This window comes from Chironomus tepperi, unplaced genomic scaffold, assembly GCF_022539635.2.
Source record: "Chironomus tepperi strain 1889 unplaced genomic scaffold, CSIRO-AGI_Ctep_v1 contig_388, whole genome shotgun sequence".
NCBI lineage: Eukaryota > Metazoa > Arthropoda > Insecta > Diptera > Chironomidae > Chironomus > Chironomus tepperi.
The window spans coordinates 378267-395137 of record NW_027226510.1 but is presented as its reverse complement, the minus strand read 5'-3'; the positions used below and the strand labels follow the sequence as shown (position 1 = coordinate 395137).

The 16871-nt window shown below is 31.9% G+C and overlaps 1 protein-coding gene across 10 annotated transcripts in view; it reads right to left on the bottom strand.

Annotated features, from left to right (window-relative positions):
• heph (polypyrimidine tract-binding protein 1 heph) overlaps nt 1–16871 on the bottom strand; it is a 128530-nt gene that overhangs the window by 44942 nt on the left and 66717 nt on the right. The gene's annotated exons all lie outside the window — the stretch shown is intronic.

Below are 16871 nucleotides of genomic sequence, written 5' to 3'. Positions count from 1 at the left end.
TCATGCGATTTAAAAGCTTTCTAAAAGAGAGAAATTAGTCCTAAAGCTAACCTGGTCTGCACAATTTTTGCATGGCAGCCAGGTGGCCAGGTGGTTGCCGTTTGGTGTCCAAGTGTCAATTTTGTGTCATGTAAAATGCCATAATAATTAAAAATTGAATGTTATGTAGCTAACATCTGGCTTTCATGAGAAAATTGTGCCGATCAGGTAACTACCTGCGCTGTTAGACTTCAATTTTGAGTTATTTTAGGACTGTGAGTGGGAGGATGATCTGAATTCAATAAGGCAAGATGCTAACTTAGACAATTTCAAATGTGAACCATCAGAATTTCAGCCATAGTCTGAGCTAGAGTTAACAAGATTCTAATTAGAAAGCGTCCCCACATAGAAATCCTAACAACTGTTGCCTGAGCAGTACAATAAAGACACTAGAACTTCGCTTCGTCGCTGCTTTGATGACAAGACGTCATGGTTCTCTGACGGCCATTTAACGGCCATTTTCTGTCAATTTTTCGCCGTTAAATGAACCGAAATCAGTCGTAATGATGGCTTCATGATCAAAACTTCGAGTCTAACAGTTAATCCAACTACGAAGCAGTCTCATACCAAACACATTGCACTGCTCGGGAAAAAGACAACACAGCAATGTCACCAATCTACTCTAACATCAAATATTCTATCAAAAAAAACTTAAGACTCTTTAATCGTTCCCGACTCTTTTAGAATATGAAGCTAGATACATTACATGAATGAAAACTAACACCGTTTTTCCATTAAGAATATATTGAACTAATAAATGCATACATATAGTCAAGAGAAGGAAGAATGAACAGAAAAAAAATTCTCTCAGCCACAATATTCTCGAATTATCTTTATCATCATCATCATCATCATCATCGTTATCATATCGGAATTTGCAAAGTGACTGTGAACAGTGAAATTGTATCACGAAATGTACACACAAAAAACGACTGAGAAGTGAGAGTGTGAGGGTGGATGGAGGGGAGTGAGGAAGACACATTGGTATGGTTGCCAAGATATATTGTTACAAAATGCTACAACATTCATTGAGTGTATTGTGTGTGCATGACTGTAGCGTTTTTGTATACCATTCATTCATTCATCTAGTCATTCATTGCTGCTACCTTTATTTTACTTTATTTTTTTATTCTTTCGCTTCTTTTTTTTTGAAATTCAGAAATGAACGAGTGGAACATATAAAAGCAGTGAAAATATAGTGCAGAATCATATATAAATATATAATCATGGTTTCACATTTTATTTACCCTTTGCACACAATCTCTCCATGTATGGAACATATAGAAGCAACAGAAGCAGTTAAAGATAGAGCCGACATTCAGTAATGAGAAAAATGGTTTTTGTTTTATTTATGGTTTATTTACATTCTTTTTTTTTTCTCTTCCTCCCCGCTACCTTTTTACTCCTCTTCCTTACTTTTTTTACTTTTAGTATCAATATATATCTCTACACAATTTCGTGTTTAGCTCACATGTGTTTTTTTTATCTATTACATCACCTTCGTTTAAATTATAAACTCATCGGAATTTATTATACACTTTATGATATTTACAGTTTAATTTCTAGGGAGGATGAAGGATTTTTAATTCATAAAAGAGTTAGGGAGAGAGTTTTGAAATTTTTTGCTATTCTTTCATTTAATTAGATTGCTTGTATTTAAGCTCAGCTATTACAGACAGATTGTAATGTCATCAGAGAAACAGTTCAGATCAGAATCTAATCTGTAGGTCTAGGTCTGAGTTAGATGGTTCGGGCAAACCCTCACTCTTTAAATTGTCATTATCCTTGAACCATTAGCATTGAATTTAGTTGAACCTGGTAGAAACAAGGTTTTTCCAGCCTTTCAGGCTTAGTAACCATAACACGCAATTAGAATGCGCTCTCTCAAGAGCTTGCTCTACTTTAATATCCTGGTTGGAGCTAGGAGAATCTTGTGAGCACGTTCTTTATCTTTTAGGATCGTTGATCTAGCAGAAAAAGTATGATTTTGAATTTTAGATCTCGAGTAGGACTAGAACCCATGTCTCATGACTTTCGGTCGCATGCTCCTATCAATGAGCTATGTAGGGTTACTCTACTGTATGGCAAAGTGTCATATATAAATTATCCATTTTTCTGTATCCCGTTACTACTGTATTTCCAACGATAAACCATTGAAAGGCCATTAAAGGAATCTCTTCTATCTAATTCTATCACAAGATCATGAAAATTTGACCCAAAATCTACTCTTAACCCTGTAACCATGACTTTATATTTACTTGCCGAAAGATATTTTGACTTGCTTTTAGCTAATTTTTATAAAAGTTTTGGTTGCGGATGTTATTGCTCTCTGGCCATACCGATCATACAGATCCTCAAACAGACAAGGAGCGTGATAATGTGTATGCTCACAAAATAGTAAATGCTCAATAATGAGTATCTATAAACTGTGATCCATTGCCTCTCTTAGTTGGCATCTGAGACTCTATGATTTCTCGAAATCCCGGTCCCGATGAATTTTCGGAATCGGGATCCGGATTGAAATTTTCGGGAGATCCCGATTGCGAGAATGCATAGCTAACTCAGCTGTCTATTGCCAATTACCAATACCAAATGCTTCACTGTCTCTATCAACACAGACTTTAGTTACATGGATCAAACATGCATGACATACAGTCTGGCTTAAACATTTTATTGACTTTTTATTGATCCTCAATAAACTCGACTTTTAATAAAATCAAAAAGTTTTACAAGCAAAGTCAAAAAGCGATCTCATGAATAAAAATTTCAAACAGTTTAAAAGTCAAATAAATGCAATGAATATCTAAGTGATTTTATCATTTGATAAAAATGAGAGCCATTTATATTTAGATCCAAAAACATTTTGTTACGCGATGAAAATCAATGGCATACAAATTCAACTCAAGTAGCATATTTGGTGACATCTGAATGAATTTTTTTGTTTATTTATTTATTTTTTTGTATAAAAAATAGCTTTTATGTACGCATGATCGGAAACAAGAGGGCTTGCAATTTGATATATTAATAATATTATTTAAAAAAATTGACATTTTTTCTACTAAAAGGAATTAAAGTTTTTTTTATAGAATGAAATGCTACAGCAACTGTAACGAAGATATAAATTTTCTCCAGCAGCTCAAAAATGGACGGATATCCCCAATTTTCCGGCCGCTTTCCTTTCCTAAAGCGTGCTTTTGTTTTCTACCCAGAAAACGTACCAATGTGGCTAAGAATTTGTTATTTTTTTGTCCTTTAAACTGTTGCTGTATTATTTTAAAGATTACATGACGAAACCTTCCCGAAAAGCACAAATCGGTTAATCGATCAGAAATCCGGTTCCAGGCAGAGGTGGCTCTTAGTTGGTGGTAGATTCTTTTGAGATCTTTGAGTTGGATTTTAGATCGATTAACCGGCTTGTGATACTTTGCGAGGAAGATTCTTGAAAACAGGGAGGGTTAAACAAGAGAGCGGAAGGGGGTGGGGGTAGAGTATGGTAAGTAAAAAATCGACTGGATCGACTGAATCGATTGCATTGACTTGTGATATTCGAGTTTACTTTGAAGTAAAATTCTTGAAGTTTGGAGAATAAAGGACGTTGGAGGGAAGGTCATGTGATTCTATTATAGCTCAAACAAGAGGGGAGAGGGTGGATTAGTATGCATCTTTTGAGTTTCTATTCAAAATGTCCCGGATTTGATGCGTAAATGTTCAAAGGAATAATGGCATCTAGAGCGATGAATTTTGGTGAGGGTTCAAACAAGAGGGGGTTAGTCAAGTCAATTTTTCATGCTACGTAATAAGTGAATAATCCCCGCTTGACAAATTTCCTTAAATTTTTTTAAAGCACATAAAATTGAAAAACTGCTAAAACATCATTGAAACTGTATATTAACAAATATTGTCGTCTATACATATATACAATCAGCGATTATACTTAAGAACTATGAATTGCTAGGAACAAAGAAAAACTTTATAAATGGAAGGAAAGAAATACTTGAAAATAACTTTTTTTTCTCTCTTTATTTTTGCATAAGTTTGTATATAATTCCATGAATGGAGGACTTTTTTTTTTATTTCTATATCCATATTTATATTTTTAGTAACAGTCACAGAAAACACATAATGAAATACTTATGTGATATACATAAAGTATGCATCGTGTTGGATATTTATATGAAGCGCAAAGTTGAAGTGAAAAACAACAGCATTCATAATAGAAAATTTACCTATTCAGAATAGTAAAAGGAGCGTTTTAATGCCAACGAGGTAGCATTTTAATTCTAGATATACTGAATATGCTCTTCAGACTGTGACTATATGCAACATTATTATTGCACAATATTCAAACTGCATAAAGTTTACTGACTTTAATGTCTCACATCAAAATGTGACAATTTTAATCATACCCGAGTGACATAAATGAGGAAGGTTTCGGCAGGGAGCATTTAGGATGAAGCCGTCTCCGTATTGCGTCCATATAGGTCCTTAAAAACAGGCGCCTTCCATTTAGTTTCAAAATAGGCTTAGCGGAGCTTTTAATACCCCGTATGGAGCAATAAATGCCCCTTAGCGGAATATTCTTCATTTATATCGCTCGGGATGAAAATATATATGAGTTAATGCTGTGATCATCCTTGATTTATAATGAATATAAACGAGGATGTCAACAGACCGCAACAAAAAAATTAGCACCTTCCATACATTTTAAATTCCCAATTTTCACACAAACAACAACAACAACAACAACACAACCAAAATGTAATTTAAAGCCTGTCTTCATTCACTTTCATTTCTATTCATGTAAGCGGTTTTGTCTCTACATTATTATTCGCTCCATTTTTCATCAAATTACCCAATTTTTTTCTGTCCGCATTCACAGCATCGTCCCTTTAATTAATGGACAAACGTTTTCATTCTCTTTCTCACTCACTCATTTTTCAGAAGTTTTGTGTTTTCTCGTTGTCTTGATGAGACATGGCTAAATTATTAGCTATTTTTCATGTGCCAACGAGGCGACCGTTTATTTGTTTTTGAGAGAGTCAACATCCATTAAAATGGTAAGTTTTATTTTATTTTACGTGCGTATACCACATCATATACAAAATATATATAGAGAATAAGTTAGTAGGATTACAGTTAATGCATAGAGACAGCATAAAGTGTGTGAAGCACAACATCACTTCCTTCCGACATATTCACTCGTGCAAACAGAATGACGCAAAAATAAAAATGGAAATAAACCTTCGTTTTTTCCCCTTTTATTTTGTCACCCATCTCCATATGCGTCACCCCTGATATAATTCTTTCTCGTAACTCGTCCTATGAAAACATCAGGTGTCTGTTAAATTAGAAGAAATATGCTTTATACCTTCATAATTGAAATGCTGTACATCAGCAATGTTTTGAGATACAGTCTTTTATTATTTGGGGTATACATCTGTTGGGTTTTCATCCGAAATGTCCCGGATTTTGATGCGTAGATGTCCAATGTCCGCAGTTGAACAAAAAAATAAATTTGCATTTAAAGAGATGGAATTTTCCTTTAAAATTTAGTTAACTTTTTTCTTGCTGTGCGTAAATAAAGTGTCCTGGATGAGAATAAAAAGTGTGTCATCTATGTAATCGTAGAAGGCATTTTGATTTTTCTTGGAAAAATTTAATTGGAAAGATTATAAAGAATTGGCTAAAATTGTACAATCAAGGACTTTCTATGAATTTTTAAATATATCTTTTTACAAATATTGAGTCGAATTTAGACATTTTTCAAGTTTAAAGGAGAATTAGTGAATCATAAAACATTGGAGAACTTAAATTTTAATCAAAATTAACAAAGATTGCCATCATAACGGTTTTTCAATTTTCAAAATAGCTTGTGGTGAAAATGGTGAGATAATGTTCAGTTTTGTTTGCATCAAATATCAAATTTGAGAGAAAAATACGAATAATTCAAGACATACAGCTATTTAACTATAGAAGACAGCATTAATTCACTATTCCAACACCGAAGAATCAAGCGAAGAACAAGGAAAACAGGTGAGTTAATCCAAAAACTTTATTCTTGATAAATCCGATTTGTTTATCATAATTGCTGTATTTTAAAACTTAATATGCAAAGAGGCTGTTTTAGGTACAGTACAGTGGTTCTTCTGTGCCAGCATGTTCTCTGTATGTTAGGATAACCTAATTAAGAAGTAATCAAGCCACTGCTATTTGTTCTTTTTCATCAATTTTTAAAACATTAATTCCTGTAAAAATCTAATCTTCCACAAGTAACTCCATAAAAACATCCAATAACAATATCTTTTAGTAGCACATACCAGAAAAATCCATTTCATTTACTGCATGTTTTAAACCTTGTAAGTTTAATTCTTTTAATCATTTTGTTTTTCACATAATAAGAAAAGTTTTACTTTTTTTCATCCCTAAAAAAAATGTATCTCAATGTTTGTGTTTGTAAGCATTTGAATATTATGGTAGGTGTTTCGCTTCACTCCTTTTTTATAATAAATGAGAAGATATGAATGAACTAAAAACTTTTCAACAGAAAATAATATTCAATGAGAGAGTTTTGTGAAGCATATGAAAAGTTTTACCAACACATATAGTTCCTTATGTGTGAATATGTGAAAGCAAATAACATTCATTTTCATTCCCTACACCTAATACCCTTACTTGAAAAAAACAGTATAAAGTACATGTTATGTTCTAAATTAATATCGTCAAGGAGAAGGCAGAAAATAATTAGGTAATGAATAATTAATTTACTAAAATTAGTTGTTTTCTCTTTCCATCGCTAGATTTTTTAACTTCTTTTTCTCCTCTCGTCCTTCTTTCACTCTTTATTTTCACTCTCGTCGTTTGCTGTTTATTCAGTAAAAGTTTTCTTTTCATAAATTGTGTTTAGAGTACAATATGAAATTATTATGATGCATAAAGTTTAGCGGAACTTATTATATATTATTTTTTCTTTTCATTTCAAATGGGTAATGAGGCATTCGATGGTGATATGAAGCACATACACAATCAAGTACATTTATATATCCATAGAAAATCGATGGAACAATTAGAGCAGTAATAATTTAACAGAATGAAAATATGTTAACATCTGTATTTTCGATGGTAATTATAATTTTAGCACAATTTATGAGCTTATAGTTTTGAAAGTTTAATGATATGTTCTATTTGTCCATATACTCTTTAATTTGTTCCATGCTTTGTTTCGATCTAATCCTCGAAGAGCACAAATCGGTTGTTCGATCAAAAATCCGATCTCAGGCCGGCATCACAGACTTGATGACGGAATCGATTTAAATCCCAAACTGACGTGACTTTAGCATTTTTCGGACTTAAATCGACTCCGGCAACTTGCTAAAATCATGCCAACCAAGAACCGGATTTAGGATTGATGGCAATGCTCTTGTAACCACATTCAATGTGCTCTTCTGACATACTTCACTATTAGAATCCCATGAACTGCGCCATATATTAACCATTCATGATAAGCCATATTACTTGTTGAACTAAGGCACACAGAAACTTTTTAATTTATATCAGAATATTTTTGTTCTTTGTTTGACGATGATTACACTTTTGAAAAAAATCCGAAAAAAATAACATTTTCGAGTTTGTTTTTTTGTTTAGTAAAGTTGAGCATTAAATACTTAGTTGCTGGTAATCGATTAAATTTAGAATCGGAACTATTAAATGTGAATTATTTGAGTTAGATCAAAATTTTCTGTTGATTATTTGTGGTCATTTTAAAGTCGAAAGGTATTTTGAGGCTTTGAAATCAATGTTTTAGCAGAGGGCAAATGATCATGTGGAGGCTGAGCAGAACTGTGCAGTAAATCGCATTGTTGATGAAACTACATTGAAAATTGAGTAAGATAATGAAATTCTGCAAAATTAAGACTCAGAAAATCATCCAAAATTGATAATGACGATTTTTCTAATTGATTAATTTATGAAAGTTTCTTTAGTTTTCAACTGAATTTGCTTAAAATATTCAAAGATTGTGTTAATTTGTTTTGGATACAACAAGTTAATTCTAATCCCAAAAGGTTGAAATTCATGGTAAATTATAATCAGCCCAAATTATCATTAATTTGAGTTTATTTCACACTAGCTATAATTTTATCAATACCCAATTCCATTGTAGTTTCATTATAATAACTCAATTAATTTGTAGTTTGTATCTTAATTTTTAATTTAACATTCTTGCTTGTTGTGCCTTTTCACATCTACTGTATTGATTTTAAAAAATGTTTAAATTTTAATCTTTCCTTATTTATCACATTTTATACCCTTTTTCACAAATATTTCCGGTAATGTCTATTTGAATGTATACAAAATTCATAAAATTTACAGCCCCATACTATGAGCGTAACTTTATGATTCCAAAATTCCCAATGCGAATGAATTTTTGATATGATTTTCAGAAATACAAAAAAAAACACGGGAAGAAAGCCAAAAAGGGAAAATTTTCCTTCATTTTATGACTTCGACTGGAAAAAATAAGCTAGTCTATATGCTCAAATGGTCTATTTTTCGCTAGTCATTTATTGTAAAATATCTGTGTTATGGGGATATGTAATTCACAAATAGATGATCCTGTTAAATTGTCTATTAACTAGTAAAATATGCTCTTGTATGTGTGGAGCTTTAACTACCCAGAGGCCAACCCCCCATAACATCATTATTAATTCCATTATAGAATTAATTTTATGTCACATTTAATTGACTTTACTGAATGAATATATCTGTAGGTATGTAGTTAGCTAGATTAATAATAATTTGTATTTTTTTTTTTTTTTTGGATATATTTGCACATGCTAGATTGAAAATATGCATTCGACATGACAGATTACTTTTCATTTTTCAAAATAATCATTGGAAATAAAAAAATTGACCTGAATGTGCATGCATTTACCATAATGTTATGCAATTTCGATCAATTATCCTAAAACTAAATCAATTTGTTGCTAATTGATTCCTTTTGTTATGAAAAATAGTGAGGCAATATTGGAAAATGAAAATATCAATTTATGATACACGATGATACATTTTATGTCGATTTTCAATTATCAATTTAATGTATTATTACCCTTCTCGATTTGTCATATACCAAAAATGTCTATATTTTATTTTATGTGCGGAAACATACACAATGATAAAGGATAATGCTCATGGTTTTATTATAATTTATCAGGTGGTATTTATTTTAATATTTTTTAATGTAATTATGAACACCTAAAGCCAGTAGTTGTAGTTGGGGACGTAGCCAGAGGGGGTCTTTGAGGGCAAGCAACAACTTATATGAAATATGACACCGGCACACGGCGTATAAATGGCCAGAAATCCTATCTTAGGCCAGTGTGACTCTGGTTCCTGCCAAGATTAGATGAACTCATGTCTCAAACCATAGTCAAGTCAATCTGGAGCTGGAGCAGTTAAACCCCCTTCACTCCCACTCTCCCAATTTCTGACTACGCTCCTGAGTTCTAGATTCTGATGTTTTATTTGATATTCATTGGATAGCGAGCATTTCATATTTATTGGTCTGATTAAATTTAATTAAGTTTAAGAATCTTTATATAGTTTGGCTGTGGGAATATTCGGAAATTACGTAACGCAAAGGTAAAAGGGAAGAGTAGGTGGGTTTACAATTTTGTCTAATAGATAATGAAGCATTTGGTATTGGTAATTGGCAAAAGGCAGCCAACTTCAGATGCCAACTTAGAATGGCTTTGAATCACAATTGATCTGTACGACTATCGAAATAAGTTAGCAAATATACAAATTTTGGTTTCATTTTATGATACATATTGTTAAAACCTAACACAGTCGGGGTAGAGTTGTTTAAAAACCCAAAAACTGTGGAAAATTTTACAATCGAAGTTCAACCCCAACAATAAAAAAAAAATCTACACAAATATGCAACAGATCGACAAAACATGAATAATGTGGCCTCTTTATGAAAATAATTGCCATAAAAACCAAAATTCACATGCGAATAAATTTAATAAATTATTTCTGTGTGCTGTACAAATACTACCGAGTATTTAAAAAAAATATGATTAATATTTCACTATTAATTCTACATATAACTTATATATGTCTAGATATGAAACGCATACAGTAGTGAACTATATAAATTAGTATGGAATATAATATTCCTTTAATTCTTCAATATGTTCGAATTCTTTGCGTGTAGTTAGCTACTATAAAATGCCACTCATGTCTATATTTCTAGTGTATAACAAATGAATTAATTGAGGGGATAAAATCAGCATTTCCAGAATTTTTTCCCATTTTTTTTGCCTAATTGGACTTGAATGAATTATTTTGAAGATTAATGGGCTTAATTTTTAAGCACTTGTGTTTGTTAGTTGTGGCATGCTTCGGAATCAACAACACAAAAAATTCTGATTCACGAACATTACAAAATTCAATAAAATTTTACACACAAAAACCGACGAAATGACCAGGCAATTTCAATCAAATATTTTCATATTTACTCTATAGTACACTCTTAATCACACATACTTTTCCACTATGGAAACCATCTCATACTCATACATTTTGATCCAATTTACTGCTTCACCCCCCCATCCAACATAATGTCATATGACATAAATTTGCGTGAAAAGTGGTTTTAAAAGCCTCAGCCTATGAGTTAAAAATTTGTTTATCAATCAATTGACATGCATTTTTTTCCTGGGTATGTGGACAAACAAATGATGGCGATTTGTAAAATGAATGGAACGAATGGACTGACCTTTCATGTTGAAAGGTTTTTTTTTTCATCACATTTATTCTGCTCTTTAATGTGATGAAATGATAGAAAGACGTAAATGAATGGAAAAGGACTTTTTCAGGTAGAAGCATCATCTTCATGTATACAACAACAGAGAGCAAAAAAAAGAATCTTCATTCTTTCAGGAACGGCACCCTATTGACATAAATATTATATTAGCTTTTAGAGTAAGAGCATTAAAAAGGCATGAGACGCTTTCTGTTAAAACATTGTTGACCTTTTTTTCCTCCTCATCTCTTTCTGACTACCTTTATTCCTCCTCTGTCATCATTTCATCACGAATAAAACTAACATTAATATTTACTTCGTGATACATCAGAAAATTGTTCAAGTATCCTGTCAGTTTGTTGTTATACGCATGCTAACAACAGTAAAGTTGTTTTCATTTAAGATGAAATCTTCTCTACTTTTTTTTTTTTTTGCTGTTGTTAAAATTGTAATAGTTCTGAATAGTTCTTTATTCTAGTGGTTAATAATGTTTTATTGGCTTCTTAAACTGATTGTTAGGTACTTGTAAGGGTGAAAGTAGTTGTTGCTAATTGAAATTATTGAAGAGATTGAATTAGCTTTGTTGTATTGACTTTTAAGGGTTGTTGATGTTGATGTCCAAAATATTCCGGACGGGAAGCTTCTTAGTAATTTCGGGCTCAATTTTGAGACTAGTCCAGAATTGTGGAAAATTCTCTTATAGTCTCAGGGTCGGCCGCAGTCTCGAGAATTGTTCAGACTTGGGGAAATTCCCTTATATTCACAGTTTTGGTTTCTGTCTTGAGACTTGACCTGACTTTGTGAAACTCCCTTTATATTCTCACTTTCAGCCCGATTTCGAGATTTGTTCAGATTTAGGGAAATTTCTTCATAACCTCAGTATCGGTCCTGGTCTCGAGATTTCTCTAGACCACGGGATTTTCACTTAAAGACTCAGTCTCTGTCTTGGTTTCGAGACTTGCTCAAACTTCGGGAAATTCCCTAATAATCTCAGAGATTTGTTCACTCTTTGGGAAATTCACTTATAGTTCAAGTCTTTGTCTCAGTCTTCAATTCGAGAACATTCCCATATAGTCTCAGTCTCGGTCTCGGTCTCGAGACTTGTACAGATCTTGGTGGATTCCCTTATATTGTCAGTATTGGCCTCTGTCTCCACACTTATCCAGACTTAGATAAATTCCCTTAAAGTCTCATTTCCATTCTCGGTCTCAGTATCAGTCTCGATAACTTCCAAAACCGAAACTTCAAGATACCTCATTGACTTTACATGCACATAATTCATATTCTGAATCAAGTATTCAATCATACTTAATACAAGCTTAAAGACCATTCAATTTGCCTTCAATAATCTCTAAAAGTTTATTTATTTGGAATTAAATTTTCAAATTAAATCGCATTGTAAATTAATCCAAAGTCCTTAATTATCATCAAAGGCATGCATAAAGCGAAACAACAAGGAAGGATAAATAAAAAAAAAATATTTTTTTTTATTCATGAGTAATTATTTAAAAGGAAAATCTAAATGGAGTAAATGAGAAGGAATGGAGGAACTATTTAATCAAATTCACACAAAGCAGAAGCACAACTTAAATTATCATACTCCTCGCATTATGCATGAAAATGCATAATTAATTTGCAATCATATCATAACATTATGAACTCAATGATTGAAGTTGTGCTTTACAATAATTTAACTACATATCTCTATGTCTGATTCCGTTTTTTTATACTTTACATCAAATTCATGTTGTAACTGACTGAAAAATTCATTGCATTTCATGTTTATTTCATTATATTTTTGAAATATTAACAGAACGCGAGCTGATCTAAGATAGAAATATGGAAAATAATGTATAAAATTTTGATTCCTTTAATTCCTTTCATTCATTCAACCATTTCTATATAGTTTGCCACATTTGAAAATCTGTATATTGCAAAATGTGATGTGGAGGATTTAAGTTTAATGCGTATTTTATGCTGAATGAGTTGAAATATAAATTGAATTTTGCATGATGCAAATATAGCAACAATGAGAAGCTAGACTAGCCACAATGAACAATGAAATGTTTCATATTCAACAGCCTGTTGCTCATCACTGTTTTGCTATATATTTTAGCTTTATGGTAATGTACGTTCTATGAAAAGCCACTTGAATATCTTGTGGGATGCTTTAATAATTACGGAATGCAAGCTCTTTGATTCGATTCCTATGTTAATTAGAGAACATTTCTAATGGAGATTTTAAAGTACTTTTCAGATTGAACTTCATTGCAATTTTGAGCTGTGATTGCTTCTACGATTATAGAATTTTTGAAAAAGATTATAAATAAGGATGCAGTGATTTAACATCAATTAAACTTTAAGCGATACTAGGCTCTCCAATTTGATAGCTATTTGGAAGGCATTGTGACTTCTGAGGCTGATTCATCCCATGGTGGTGCGGTATGGTAAAGGTACACTGCTGGTACGGTACAATGGTACACCTGGTATACCTGTCACAGCCCTGTGGTGCATCAATACCGTTTTTACGGTGCACCATTGCCGTCTTTGCCATACCTTGCTTTAGTGATGCATCTTTACCGTACCATACCAAGACCAGAGATATCAGCCCCAGACTCAATCGAGTCAATCGGGTCAAAACCTCTTGAATTGTTAATTTGAAATAAAATCAATATTCAACCTTACCCATCATTTCCTCACTCTTAATTTGTCGTCATTTTCATTCCCTTTAGAGAACACATTCTCCACATAATAAAACGTGGACACATTTAGCAAACCGTAAAACCCAATGTTATTGACCACATTTTAAATAACCGCAAGTGACTAATTTTATGACACAAAGTAGAAATAAATGGAAGACAAACACAATCATTTTTTTATTTCAATTTATTTCTATTTTATATTTCTTTAGGCTATATGCTCTTATAAATATGTCAGATCTAATAGAAGCTTTTCGGAGAATGATGAAAAACTTTTTAAAGGGCGCATCATATTACACACTTATGTATGTGAGGCAGAAAAAAGTGACAAATGAAAATATTCCATTTAGATATTTTATCCAATAAATGTCACAAAAAATTTTTCTTCAATAGGCATAATTCTCGCCTGAACCCCACACACAGCATCCTCTTGGGCACATGAGTGCAAAAAAAAAGGAACAAAAGGCATAAATGGAAATATAAACCATTCTGAAGGATTTCTGAATGTCGCTTTATATGACATATATTTATTCATATGGCAACACATATCATAATTTTTATGATGCTGTCCCTTTTTCCGTTCAGCAGGTACAAACTCGTGAGGGAAATAGTAAAAAAAGAATTCAGCTACGTGAATGAAATGATTTTTTTAGAAGTTTTAAATCTGTTGGGTTCATTCATCACATATCAAATTTTTTCAATCTAAGAAAAAAATCAATTTCAACCGTAGCTTTACTTCGCACATGTTGCTAATTTTGGGATACTTCAAATATATATATTTTGAGGTTGTCCAAATGTTTAAATTCATGTGAGAAAGCACATTTATGAAGAAAATATCATTTTATACCATAGATGTTAAAATTTATCGATTTTTTGTACATTGTATCTTAACATATCAATCTTAATACATGTCTATCGAAAAAGTCTATTTAATTGCCCTGCACGAACATGTGTGTCTAATCGAGGATAGGGAAATAGAAGACCAGGATGGTCTTTGTGTTGGATGAAGTTTAGCTTTAATTTAGTTTGATGAAAGAAAACTTTAATTTGAAAAGTTCTAGAATTGAAATTTTTGAGAGTTTTTAATTACAAGAGCTTGAAGTTGAATGGATTTTGTATGGAAAAGCTGACTTGAGTCAAATTCGAGCCATGCTTCGAGTTGGATTCAAGTTTTGCTAATTACAATTAATTTACTAATTACGATTAGATTTTGGGTAAACTCAGATAATTGAGAAGTATAAATTCTGCATGGTGTGGCCTAGCGCATGTAAGAAAACTCCAATTTGGTCAGAACGGCGAGCCTACATTTTCTGCATATTAGATGTGTAGACCTGCAATTTTCGACTGAACTTTATAGTTCGTCTAATGACACAGGCATTCGTTTTTTGATTGAAGACCTGCAGATTTGAACGAATTCTAAAGAATACAGATCAATGCTCTAACAGACAAGACGCATGTTCCCGTGAGCCTTAAATACAATAGATTAGAATGCACGTTAGTGTTGCTTTCAGCTTTCTTTGCTCTTTAGAGTACGCTCTTTATATTTTAGAGACGTTTAGGTTTGAATTAATTCCCGAACAGCACACCGTGTTTGTTTGAGCGCTCATATGACGCTGTATTGACAGTAAGAGACAAAAAAGCTCTAGCTGCACCATGACTAGGGGTCCGAATGACGGATATCCGTACCGTCCGTTACCGGTAATTACCGGTAATATCCATTACCGTTACCGTTCATTTCTATGGATTATCCAGCGGTAACAGATTTTTAACGAATTTTTTAAAAAATTCATACATTAAGACCGCAGTTTATTTTTTTGTTAAGGGAAAAAAGTTATTTTTAGACATTTTTAATTTTTTAAAACTTTTAATGCTTATTACTCTTCGCAGTTTTGTTCAAATTTGTTTGAAAGTGTTTTAAACTAACATATATTGAGGATATTTCCAAAAGAATTTTTAAACTTGTCAATTCCAAGATATATAATTTTCAAAGTCAAATGTAATATTTGGTCACATTTTTTCGCAGTGAGCATTGGATATTAGGATATATTTTACAACTTTTATTTGCTTACTGTTGAAAAAAATTGCTAAAACGAAAACTGACCAAATTTCGGTTAATTTTCAAATTTTTTCTTTGGGAAATTTTAAACTGCATGAAGTCCAATAGTCAAAAGTTTTAATGCAATATCTCTTCTATACAAGTCATCCTCTAAAATCGTTTACAAATAGCTGTTTTCAAAAATGACAAAAAAAGTGACCAAAAATAAAAAAAATTTTACCCTAAATATTCGGATATTTATAGTCGGAATATACGGATATTACCGGTAATCACCGGTAATTACCGGTAAATATCCGTTACCGTCAAATCCCGATTACCGGTAATTTTCGGACCCCTAACCATGACTGCTGATTTAGATCTCTTTATATGGATGCCAATTTTGTTTCCCACATTATACTGCTTGGAATAGCCAAAAATTGTGGTATTTTCTATGAAAATGTTAGAATCCATTAGAACATCATTTAGCAAAATTGAAAATCATTTCAATAGAACATTTTTTTTTTCCCCAAAACCAGAAAATTTATCTAAAAAAAACTTTTTAAAGTAAGCTTAACAAAAGAATTTTATTCAAAACACAAAATAATCCTCCCTCTAGAATCCGTACAATTTACAATGAATCACCATCATTTTATATCATATAAAAAAAAGCCCCAGCAAAAATATGGTTTGTTATTTCACTATTCAATACAGAACATAACAGTCTATAAAAACATAATTACATTTTTATTACAACCTCGCACTTTTTTTATCTCTTCTCTTGGATTTATATTATATCCAAAACTGAATGAAGCAAACTTTCGTGTTTTGTGAATATAAAAATTAAAGAAGCAACAAAAGAAATAAGAAATAAAAAATTTTTTTTGCCAGGCACATCAAGCATGGAAAGAATTCTTTCTCATTGCTTCATTCCACATGGTGATTGATGTTGAAGTCATTAAGCATGTATTTAAAATATATAACCAGTGTGGAGGATGGAATAAGAAAACTACTTGCACTAATTGTTTGCCTTTTCATTTATTTCCATTCTCGAAATTTCTTTCTTTTTTCATCATCATTTCAATATTGTTCAAAAAAATAAAAATTAACTCAAAAAAAAGAAGAGAAAAGAAAAGAAAAGCTAGAGAAGAACAGAGCAATAAGTTTAACAGGAAACTCATGAGCATTAAGCTGAAACTGTTAATTAATTAAAATCATTGGCAATGCATCAGTGTATATAATAAAACCAAGAGGTAAAAAGCATAGAAGAAATGCAGCACAAAAAAAAAATCTTTAT